Source organism: Zalophus californianus, chromosome 2 (assembly GCF_009762305.2).
Source record: "Zalophus californianus isolate mZalCal1 chromosome 2, mZalCal1.pri.v2, whole genome shotgun sequence".
Classification (NCBI taxonomy): domain Eukaryota; kingdom Metazoa; phylum Chordata; class Mammalia; order Carnivora; family Otariidae; genus Zalophus; species Zalophus californianus.
In genome coordinates this window covers 72,537,345-72,549,771 of record NC_045596.1, presented here as the reverse complement: position 1 = coordinate 72,549,771, position 12,427 = coordinate 72,537,345, and the positions used below count along the sequence as shown (strand labels likewise).

General features: G+C 42.2%; 1 protein-coding gene across 2 annotated transcripts in view; it reads left to right on the top strand.

The window, feature by feature from the left end:
* Window positions 1-205: 205 nt before the first annotated feature.
* Window positions 206-12,427, top strand: part of GPRIN3 (GPRIN family member 3) — a 61,146-nt gene continuing 48,924 nt past the window's right edge. For both annotated transcript variants that reach the window (XM_027599224.2, XM_027599225.2), the window contains exon 1: window positions 206-605. The gene's annotated coding sequence lies outside the window, so the exon portion shown is untranslated. The remainder of the gene's footprint in view (window positions 606-12,427) is intronic.

Below are 12,427 nucleotides of genomic sequence, written 5' to 3'. Positions count from 1 at the left end.
GTCACCTTGCAGCAGAACCGTAACCCTTCAGCCCCTACCCAGCTACGCCCCTGGCGCGCAGCAAGTCGCCTCTGCAAAGCCTTCCCGGGGGACCTGGAAGGCTGGGCTGGGGTGCGGCGGGGGCGGAGCTCGGCGTCCTGCTGCCGCCGCCGCCGCCTCCGCGGCCACCGCCGCCACCGCCTCCGCCGCGGCCGCCTGCGAAGCTGCAACCCCTTCCTCCGAGGATCTGGCCGGGCGCCGCTGCCCTACGTGGACAGGTGGGCGCATCCCGGGCCTGACGGATGAGCGGTGGGGCACGTGAACTCCCACCTCCAATTTGGCTCCGTGCGGGGCGGCAGCGGCGGCGGCTGCAGACCCGCGGTGGGGGCGGCCCCCGCGGTCTCCGCCCGGCTCCTGCGCGCCGCCTCTGCTCTTTGCATAGTAATTTCAGTTCCTGCAAGCACCCAGCTCGCTCCCGGAACGGGTCTAAAAAGGACCGCCGCTCCAGAGCCCGCCGGAGCCATCCGTGTGGCGCCGAGAGCCGCTGCTTGGGATATGCGACGGGAAAACCCCGCCACAGCGCAGGCAGTGGCCCCGCCGCGCCGGGGAGAACCGGGCGACAGCAGGTAGGCGACCGGCGGCCGCGGGAGGAGACGCCCCCCCTTTCCCCGCGCCACCTCTGCCCAACGTCCAACCCTTGGGACCGGAGCTTTGCGGTGTGCTCCGTACTGACGGGGGATGGGTTCGGTCCCACATTTTGCCCGGTGATCGTTTGCCTGTTGCTCTTGTCCCCATCCCATCCTGCGCTCCGGGAGGGGCCGTCTTTCTCGCAGGTGATGAATTTCTCTGCAAGGTCATTGCTCCTTTAGGCTCTGGCTTTGAAGGTAAATGGGAGAAGATGCCTGTTCTCGTTCTTGGGCGGGGGGTTTATAAGCAATAGGGTCTGCACACTGTGAATATCCAAATAGATGTGTGTGTGTGTGTGTCTGTCTGTGTGTCTGTCTGGTAATACTATACTTACATTTTTCTCATTTTCCCATGCTTATTCTCTTTAGGGTCAAAACACTATAGTTTGTGTGTGTGTGTGCGTGTGTGTGTACACGCACACATTTACATATATAGTTTTTCTTGAAATAGGTGGAGAGAGAAGGAGGGCAGGCAGAGGTTGATAAAGGGAAATCATTGTAGAGACCAGTTCAGTATCTAGAGGTGAACTTTGGAACCACATTAAATCAGGGTATAGACTAGCGTCTATAAATGGTTCTTTGGAGATGGATTTTAGAAAAGATCCGAACAGTGCCAGCCAATACACACAACAGATTTTCATTCTATCCGGGCAGATCTAAAAGATATACCCCAAATTGCAGATGCAACAATGGACAATGGATGGGGGGGTGCAGGGGAAGGGGGGGCACTTGGGCAATGGGAAGTGAATTTTGGGTGGTGGGAAGGCAGCAAATCGCTGTTGGATTTAAAGGGCCTCCTGAAGAAGCATTGGGAGAAATCTCTGCTTGAAGTGTCGGCAGTTCAAGGTTAAGATGATGTGAATGTCCAGAAACCAGGAGAGGCAGTGGGAAAAAGGCAAGGGTTTAGAGGAGGGGAGAAAGAAGCTCAGAGTCACCAGGAAGCAACTCCCTTTTATTAAGGTGTCTTCTTCCAGTTAAAGCAATACCTGGATACGGCTCACCTGAATATTTTTCACAACACGTTTGCTAAAGAACCATCGGTCCATATTTTCATTTTATTTTTGTGAGGAATCTGGGTCATGATGGGAGTGAAAGAAACAGAAGTGTTTACAACACCAGCAAGATTTGGAGAGGGAGTTGATTAAGGCTTAGCTTCATGAAATATTTACACATCTCTTGCGTGGGCTTTTGTTTGCTCTTGTTGGTGCGGCTGCATATTTTACTTTGATAATGCTTTGAGTGTACTTCTCTTGAATGTGCTTATTTTCCAGTTATAAACTATTCTTTCTTTTCCATTGTGCTCACCACTGGCCTGCCATGAGTCTGGGAATAAAGACACATGAGTCACAGCATAAAGAAGAAAATCTGCTCTGTTGCTATCTGCGAAGGACAGGAGTTTGTATTAGAGAATGTTCTTTAAATAGAATCACAAAGAGCGCTTTTCAAGTTTTTATGTGTTGGTGGGGGGGAGGAAATGGGTTGTTGATTCATAAACAGGAAAAAAAATAGTAATTGCCATTGCAGGTCTAGATGTTATATCTCTGGGATTTATTTTGGAAACAGAGCAGAGGAACTCATGGTGATCCATGAGAGTATGTTGTGTTGTGGTGAGGCTTCACCTAATTACTAACTAGACTTTTATGAAAATGATGAGGGCAAAATCAGAAGTGCAGAGCTTCACATGGGAAGTGGAGGCCTAAAGCATGACCTGAATCAGATCCGTCTCAACTGGAGGTCGGGGTGGGGTCCAACAAGCTGTTTCGAAATTTGGGTGTTTTTTAATTGCCTCAATACACTTGCCTTAATTATTTGACCCCGTGACATTTTCTTGATTGTGCCTCCGATATGCTTAAAAGAATATATTAGACACAGATCTCCTTCACTGTATGAATTTCCAGTCAGAAAATCTACAGTGGGCGAGGAAGCATGAAAATAATCAGTCATAGAATCCCAAATCTTAAAAGAGTGGCCTCCGAGATTCAGGACACACAATTCCAGCCCCAGCTCACACTTGAGTTCCTTTGGTGGTAACGGTTTCTGCCCTAGATGCGCTCACTCATTTATTGATTCATTCATGCATTCGACATTTGTTTTCCAGAACTCACCACGGTCCTAGACTGTGGAACAAAACAGAAGAGTGAGCGAGACACAGCCCCTGCTGGTAAAACTTGGGAGGCAGGGAGTACCCGCTAGTTAAGTGCTCTGACAAGGCCTGCACAGGGTGCTTTGGAAGCCAGGTTGCGGAGGTAGAGAGGACAAGCACAGCGCCCGGAAGCCTGAAGGACAAGGGGAACTGGTCTGGTAAAGAGGAGAGAGAGGAGCAACCCTGGTATGGGGACCAAAGACTGAAAAGGCCCAGGAATAACAAGTAGCTCTAGGTGGGTGAAAAACAGCTGGTAGACAGAGATGGAAAGATGAGGCTGAAAGGAAGCTGACTGACCCTCCAACTGAAGTCCGGTAGAGCCTCTAACTCATCTGGTCAGTAAACCGTTTGACCTGGGAAAGTTAGGTACGCGCATTTATATGGAGGCGCGATGTTGTTCACATCATCCAATTTTATACCCTCCAAATATCTACAAACCCCATTTATTAATTTGTAATAACCCGATTAAAAGGGAGACGAGCCCTTAAGGAAGTCATAATTCTCTGTGCCTCACTTTCTTCATCCGCGAAATGTCTACTACCTACTTTGCTTATTGTGAAAATAAAAGGGAGTGAGAGAATGGAGACTGGAGTTTTATAGAAATGCAGAGGATCCTATTTTTATGATAACAGTGCTCAGGGCAAAAAGATGGAAAATACTGTTTATGCCAAGGATTTAATTGTCCCAGATGACTCCAAAAGGTGCAAGTACCATGGTCTGAAAAACTGAACTAAAAAAAAAAGTAACTGAGAAACATGTGCTAAAGAGAGCCAAAAGGTCTCATACAATTTTTAAATTATGTTTTAAGTGAGGGAAATATATACAGCGGTCCCATAGTAATCAGCTCCCTTCTAGAACTGGTCACAACCCATTGTGAAGTCAGTTTACTGGGTCTGATGGTATTTTTGTTTTCAAAAAAATAAAACAGAGTAAAGCAGAATAGAAGGATAAATAAGCATAGTTCATGGAACTTTTAAATTAACTATATATTTATTTATGGGTATATATACACATCGGACTATGATGTAGAATGTATGTTTGATTATGCATCATGTTCCAAAAAGTCCAAAATGCTCTAAGTGATGAAGAAGAGATGCTTCCAGTTTGCAAGACCCCATGAGTCAACTGGAAGATCTGATACACAAGCATTAACACAATATTCTGAATAGCCAAACTGCCTTGAGAAAGGCAAGACTTTATGACTTGCCAGTAATTCATGGCAGTAAAGTCAGGTGAGAAGACCTTGTGGACTGCATTCATCTAGAAAGGCTTTAAGGAAGAGGTAGGAATGTGAGCTAGTTTATGAAAGATGAATGGATCTGGGTGGGCTGTGAGGAAGGGGTGGTGGTATAGAAGTAAAAAAATGAGGTGGGGTAATGTGAGCTTTATTAAAGAATCATTAAAAAAATGAGTATCGAGTTGGGGGGAGACAATTGCAGCAGAATCTCTGTTTAGGCTAAAATCTGACTCAAGAGTTGCTATTTATCTTATAGCTAAGATTTCTTTTCCTAATACTACTGCTTTAAGGAAATCTAGACAGAATGGCCGTCACATCATAAATCTGTCATTTCCTGCCTTTAAAAAAAAATCTCTTTTGCAATAATTTACTGGCTAGGCCTTGTTTCGATTGAATTTAATAAACAATTGAAATCACATGATACACCACACTGTAGCATGAGCATTTCTTTTCTCAGAACACAAGTACCATCATTGGCACAGAGGGACAAGGGTGATCAAGTGACTGTCTCGAATCAGGCAAACCTTTCTATTCTCCTATAAGTCTCCTTTCCTGCGTGCCTCGTGGGTATAAATGCCTCATGGGTATAAAGCCCCATGCTAGGAACTGACAGCTTCATGAAGATGAAACAGAGGACCAGGTACTCATCACCCCAAGAGGAAGGGCAGAACCTGGCAGACTTTATTTCTTGTTGCTCTATGACTTGTTCATCATTTTAGTTAAATATTTAAATATGATTGTATGTATTTTGAGAAGTTAACATCAGTGTGTTTTGCTGCAACCTGATAGCTATTTCAAGGAGATAAAATCAGATGAGAAAGTCTTTACTGATGTTTTTTAAGGTGTTTGGTGGGCTTCTTTCAGCTCTTGCTGTCTTTCCTATGGAATCAAACAATGTTATGATATTGATACCCTTTTGAATAAAGTTATGCCTTTAACCAGAAGAGCACCAGTTAAAATAGAGACTCAGGTGCCTAAATTAGTTGATTTGGAGTTGAGTCAAATGTGGAGATTTCACTTTTTTATGAAGATGTCCTGGACTCCTCTTTCATCTTCCTTCTCCACATCAGAATGTTTAGATCAGTGATAAATCTAACTTTTTTGCATAAGAGTCAAGTCCAGAATAATAAAAACATTTAGAGGCTTCATTTGAATTGAAAAGACATTTTATTGAATTTCATGGGGGAAAATGTAAATGCGCGTACCATTTAGATTACTTACTGTCTTGAATGCCAGTGAGAAAAATTTTCACAGCTTTTTATCTGGGCTTATTGGAGTTGGCAACACAATAACAGCTTTCTAATTTTTCATGTCTGTAATTAGATTGTCGGCTTTATTTTAAAACTAGCAGCATAATGGGGGGGGTGCTGAATTATTATTACCAGGAAATATTAACTGACCTTTAGCTGGAAGGTTAAATGCTATGACCCATGGAATCTGAATCCGATTCTGGTGGTAGGGCTTAGCAATCTCTATTTTATGATGGTCCTAAAGTGATTCCAATAGCCAGGCTTGAACACCACTGCTTAGTCCTGCCTTTACTTACAGGGAAATAAAAAGATCACAGGTGAGTCCCAGATAAGTGAATAATTTGTCCTAATCATTGTTAGAGCTGGGGCTAAAATCTAGACCTCTTCTTTCTAATTTTCTATGGCTTTTCTGCTAAGGGGAGAAGTAACAGGGTCTGAAGAGAGGATTTGAATGTTCCAGAATGGTGGGGGGGAAGGGAATCTGATTATTCCTGCAGCCCTTCCTCCCAAATTGAGAGTCAGTGCAGTGAGCCTTTCTAAGTGACAGTGCAGTGATTTCTGTCCCAGGGGTCTGATGTGGCAGAAAAATGGTGGGCATCAGCTGTGTGATCAGAGGCAAGGCACTTTCTTGGCCTTACACACCAGACTCAATTTAAAAATGTTAATTCTTGGGTCTTAGACCCAGTGGCTACTCAAGCCAGTCCTAGAAAGACTGCTTTAGTCAGTAGTCACAGCTTGTGACACTTGCAGACCCAAGCAAACCCTGAAAAAACTCAAGGCTAGAGAGTAAAAATTCCCAAAGTCACAGGCACCTCCAGGGACCTCGGTGCTCTTGCTAATTCAGTAACAGACAGCTGGACAGAGAGCTCCCAGAGCTCCTTAAAAAATCACATTTGCATCTACTAATTTTCTGGAGAAAAGGAGTGGCAGAGGATCCTTTTTTAAGCCTGAATTGCAAATGGTCCAGCAAAGTGGGAGATCTGGTTTAGGGGGGAATAATCAAGATGTTTTATTGGGGATAGACTCTTGATTGTTTTTTCAGGATATTGATTTCTAAATAACCTAAAATTAAAACAACCATATTAGGTCTATGGGAGACTCTTTCTTTATAATGTACAACCTTGGGTAAATTAAATGCTTGAGGGAGTTAAGCATTTGTGTTCCCTGTATTTTCTCAGTAATCAGAGCATCTTTTTTGTTTCAGTTCTTGTTGACAGTTTGTCTAAAATGTAATAGTCTGTGCCTATGCATCTGCCTTAATAAGTAAAATATGGCAGATATCATCAGGATTCAGAATTTTGCATCAGTTCCAGATTTTTATTCTGAATTATGGCCGTGTAGGAAAGGGCTGCTGAATATAATAGAGAAATTTTTAGTTGTTTTCCTTCTTTTTTACTCTGATGTGAATTTGCTTTCTCCTGATACACTTTTTTAAAACTGTTCAAAAACGCAAGAGATACTTGATTCATTGTGGATTCCACTTTGTTGAACTCTGGTCATTGCCTTTGCCATTACATTATTTTGGAATGTTTGGGCCTTCATCCTAAATTGGTTTCTCAGTCCCCTCAAAACATGGTTTAAAGATCAATTATTTCAGCAACCCCTCCGTGATTTTTATGCCCTGTCTCTATTTTCTTATACAAAGCATGAATTTTTAATTTATACTTAGTTATATTGTTTCCTAAGCATGCCTTTCTTTGAGTCCTATAAATGAGTTCTCCTTGAAAAATTGCAGGTAAAAATGAAGTGGCTAGAATTTTAATGCTAATGAGAATTTTAATCAGCGCTAAGGTTAATAAATGGATGTGCATTTCCCCTTGCATCCTTGAATGAGTCAAAATTGCTTATGACAAATGGGTGTGGAGGTTCGGTCTTGTTTCCATGTTGAACATGTTCTGAAAGCAGTCCGAGAACAGGAATCTGTCAATGTCAGGGTCAGGGGCTGAGCTCTCATTAAGTGAGTGAAAATGCCTATGCAGTCTCCTTTCACATGGGGATGAGTTCACGTCTATACATAAAGATTCTCGGAGCAGAAGAATCCCTGGCTGCGAGCAGCTGAGAGACCTGATGCACTTCACTTAACCTGTCCAGTCCTTGGGTTTGAAGATGTATGGACCAGATCAGAAATTAAAAACTGGCAGTTTGTGGGCCCAGCAGGAAGATCATGTTTTATTTGGCTTGCAGGTATTTCTTTTTAATCAAACCAATATTTAAAAATCAAGAGATATATTATACAAAATGAAACACTGATGCTTATTCTCTAGGTAGGAGCTAAATAACGGTATGAGCTCTCTCTTTATTTCACACCAGTCCCCACCACTCCCTACTGTCTCTCGAACACTGAGGCTTCATATAAGTCACTTGTACTCAACAACTTCATTTAATAGGAATTGAGGTTGTGAAGTCTGCACTAGGTGTTTCCTCAGGATCATCGAGCCTCCGGTGCTGTGACTGTGCTCATGAAATTGATGGGACTCTCCAAAGTAGAGAGATCACTGCATGAATGTAGTTAACTCCCATAAACTATAATGAGAGTCTAAAAAGCTTCCATCATCAAAATACGTAGATTCTGTGGAAGGTTAATGAATACAAACTGAGTTGACCCCATCAGTTAGTAAGAGAATAGTGAATTTTGTTTTTTTGTTTGTTTGCTTGTTTGGTTTTTACTGTCCCACATTTGGCAACAAGCAAACAAAATGAACCATCTAAAGAACAATTTACTTATTCTTTAACTTAACTTTTAACTTAACCAATAAGTACAATTTTACATCAGAATGCTTTACGTATTTTTATTTTTTACTTACTTTTTTAAAGATTTTATTTATTTATTTGATACAGAGAGAGAGAGAGAGAGAGAGAGAGAGAGAGAGAGTGTGCGCCAAGCACAGGCAGGGGGAGCAGTGGAGGGAGAGGGAGAAGCAGGCTCCTCCCTGAGCAGGAAGCCGGATGTGGGGCTCCATCCCAGGACTCTGGGATCATGACCTGAGCCCAAGGCAGATGCTTGACCGACTGAGCCACCCAGGCGCCCCTAAAGATTTTATTTAATTATTTGTTAGAGAGAGATAGAGAAAGTGTGCGCGCGAGCGAGCAAGCACAAGCAGGGAGAGCAGTAGGCGGAGGGAGAAGCAGGCTCCATCCCGGGACCCTGGGGTCATGACCTGAGCCGAAGGCAGAATCTTAACCCACTGAGCCACCCAGGCGCCCCAGTGTATTTTGAAATGCACCATATCTTTATGTTATGTACAACTCTTTAGGCATATACCAAACTTGCAGAGCCTCCTGGAAGCCCAAAGCGTCTCTCAGTCTTTCAAGTAACGGTGCATTTCTATTTAGTCGGCTTGGCAGTTGAGAACAAACTGTCAGAAGTAGGATCAACTCGTCTCCTGGTTTGTGGCTCTGTCTGTACAGCTGAGAAATGTTCATCTAACGATGACAGTTGGCTGGGCTGTCAAGCCATCGCCCAGATCGCTGCACAGTCTGGCCACTGGCTCGCGTGGACCTGCTCTGCTGGTACGGCTCACACGGAGCTGACTGTGGCAAAGTTGATCTATTCGTGTTGTAAATAGAGACAAATGCCCTTTGAGACAATAAGATGAAAAACTCAGGCAGAGCTCTAAAGTAGAGAGAGCTCTTAATTAATAGCTCTCTGAAATCTCATTCTTTCTCAACGACTGCCACCTTCCTTCCTCGTGCACACTTCACTGCATACCACCCCCTCATCGTGCCTCCTACCTCGCTTCTAAAAACATCCTCACATCTAATTATTAATCCCCAAGCGCCGGCGCTTCGGCAGCTTCACTCCAAGAAGACAATGCTAAAAATAGTAGCAGGGGAAGCCAAAAGAGGACACATGCCACCTCGACTCCACGCTTGCTTTGGACAGAGTGCATTTCCTTGTAGGATGAGGTCCATGTCTGTAAGTATTAGGCCTCCTATCACCCAAAATGTATTGATAATATATAAAAGACCACAGGTGTTAAAATTCTTTAGGGATAAAGTTCATTTTTCCTTAGTGATTTTAAGTAACATAGATTTAGTTACACTGAAATGTTCCTGCTCGTATGAAGAACTCTTCTCCTGTTCCCCTGGTGGTTATTTGGATGCTTAAAATTGTAATGATGAGTTTTTAAAGAAGATCCCTCTGGGGTTTGTGGCTTTTGAGTAGTGAGTCTAACTCTCGGGGAGGGATGATAAAAGTTCATCATGTGAGCTTGATGGATTGGGGATGTATCCGTTATTTCTGCTTTGCAAATGAAATAAAAGCATTCCTCAACCTGGAAATAGAAATTTATTTAGGAGATGAAGTATAGAATGTGAAAGGGGACCGGCTGAAGCTCTGATTTAAGGAAGACGGATGCTTGGATCACTTAATCCATTTGTATTGAGTACTTGATATATATGTTAGGCCCTGTACTATGTGCTGGGGATTCAAAAATGAATAAAACATAGCCTGAACTCTCAAATAATTCCAGACTCCTGGCCTACGTAAACATATTAATAAATATGGCTCAGCAAAGTTAGAGTGGGCTCTTTTCCTGGGAATTGCTTGGGAATTCCCCGACCAGCCTCACAAGCAGGCTTCTTTTTCTGTCCCAAACAGACACCCCCTGAACCTCTCTCTTCCTTCCTCTAGGCCCTAGCAATTCACTTACTTTCCGTTCCTCTTTGCAGCTTCGCCACCTGCTCACCACACCTGGGTTCCTTTCTTCCCAGCCAGGCCAACTTGAAAATGAGAGGAAGCCTTTTCCCACACTATACTTCCTTAATGTCATCAAAAATAAAAATGTAGACATATGTACTTTCAACTTCATTCTGCTAAAAACAACTAAGAAACAGAGGGTAGCAAATGTGACCAAGATGGGGCAGGTGTAAGATCAAGAAAACTCCTAAGTTTCTGCTGGCAGCTAGTTTATATGCTATAGGAAATTTCCTGCCCATGAGTACACGAGAACCTCCATATAACTTCATTCCCTCCCTTTTTCTTCTATTCAAGAAAACATCTACAAATGCAAGTGAGATAAATGAGAGTAACATTATTATAGAAATTACTTTATCATTGAGATTAGCGTAGCTGACATTAGAGAAAACTGCTCTAAATTTAGTCTTTTAATAAATCACCTGCTGTCAGTGGTACTTTACCATTGCTCATAAATGGTTTGTAATACACTAGGGTATTTTAAGACAAGTTAAAGGCCACTGTTTTGGATCATTGCTTAGACTCTCAAGGATCACCTCCACCCTTGGAAAATAGTCTTTATCAGATCATTATTGGGTAAGGTGCCCATTTCGCGGTACTGAAAACATTTGGGTGTTTTCCTAGTTGCTCCGTGAAATACCCCATGTCCTCGTGCTACCCTTTTTTTCTAAGGTGTGCTTATCCCTCTTCCCTGGTCTTCCTCTTCAGTGTGTTAAGACCCTGGAAGGTCAGGTGGTAATTCATGTCTCTGGAATGCCTGGTGAGTGATTTCACCTTTGTGTATTCACCCCTGCCGAGAAGGGACCTTTCTTGTGGCATAGGGGAAATAAGAGAACAGGGCGGCACCTAGATTTCAGAACTAATGATGATAAGTGGAAAAGAACAAAAAACCAGCCAAACACATGGGGACGAGGAAGTAAAGTGGGGTTAAGGGGGAGCACGAGCCTAAGGGAACCACCCATGGCACTTTTGCCATCTTGGTTCTAGGGCATGAGAGAACCCTAGTACATTTCTCTTCATCCATCTATGCTCCACTGTAAGGAAACGGGAGATGGAGAGAATACAGATCTGTATAATTAATGAATTCCAACTCTTTCGAAACTGCATTCTGTAGGCTTTTTTGTTAATGACATCCTGCTAAACCCATTTCTCATCTAGACCAATCTATGAGGTTTGTACGATTACTTACCCCATTTCAGAGATGAGGAAACAGATTAGAAACTTGCCCAAGGTCCCTCAGATAGTAACCGACTGAGCTGTGTGCACATTCAGTCGTCCAACTTCAAAGGTCACAGGCTTCACTACCGAGCCACACTACAATGGTATTAACATTATTAATTATTATTACCACTGGGTCAAAAGAAGAGGAATAGGTTGGATTTTGTAGATGGATTTCTCCTATCTCGGACTGCATTTTGTGTTGCTGAAAAACCAAACTGAAAGCTTCTAAATCAGAGATAAGTCGTTCTTTAAGCAAACAGAGTGACTTCAAGGACAAACATTTTAGGTTCAAACTTTATAAATCATTGTATAGGCGGTTAGGTTGAAAAACAAAATTTTTTATCAAAATATCCAGGTGACACATACGTTCAGCAAACAATATTTCTTTGTTTCTCAAGAGAAGAACCAAATACAAATCAGGTAGTCACATGCACACACACGTGCGCATACACACATAGAAGAACAACGAAGCATGTGCCTGTGTTTAGCCCTACCTATGGACTTTGGACTGAGACACTATTTATAGAACTAGTGTTTCCGTGATTGATGTTTTAATCATAGATACTCATTTACTTATGAAAGTTGAGCAATTCCTCATTATAGCTTGCAGCTAAGTGTTCTAGTTGCAAATTAAAGGCTGAAAAAAAGGCAGTCTGTGTACAGAAAGCTCATTTGAGACAAGTTTCTTCTTAAAACTATATTTCTAATAATTAATGATACCTGACAGGAGGATGAAACATCATCTCTGTCCATTTTGAAGATGAAAATCCACTAATTGTTTTTAAAGCCATGACTTTTGCCTTAATTTATTTTTAGTTCCTTAATAAGCAATTGATTTTTTTTCCTAGTTTAAAAAAAAATAGGCAGAAGTCACCTACCAGCATTGGTCTTATTACTGGACTCTTGTCATCAATCTGGAATGTCGTTACCACTTTGTGTCGTTGCAAAATCCAAATGCTTTGTTCCAAGGGATGGCATGGTAAAGTGCACCAGTTTTCAAAATGCAGGCGATTTTGATCAGTGACCTGTAAGATGATCTTAGATAGTATATAGATTTACTTTTTATTTTAATAGTTATGAATTTGTTTTAGTATAAATATATTAAGAATCCATTTAAAAGTATATTTTTAAAAATATGCTATATTTTTAAAATATACCATATACTAAAATATACCATATACATACTAGGTATATTATATGCTACATGAAAAGTAT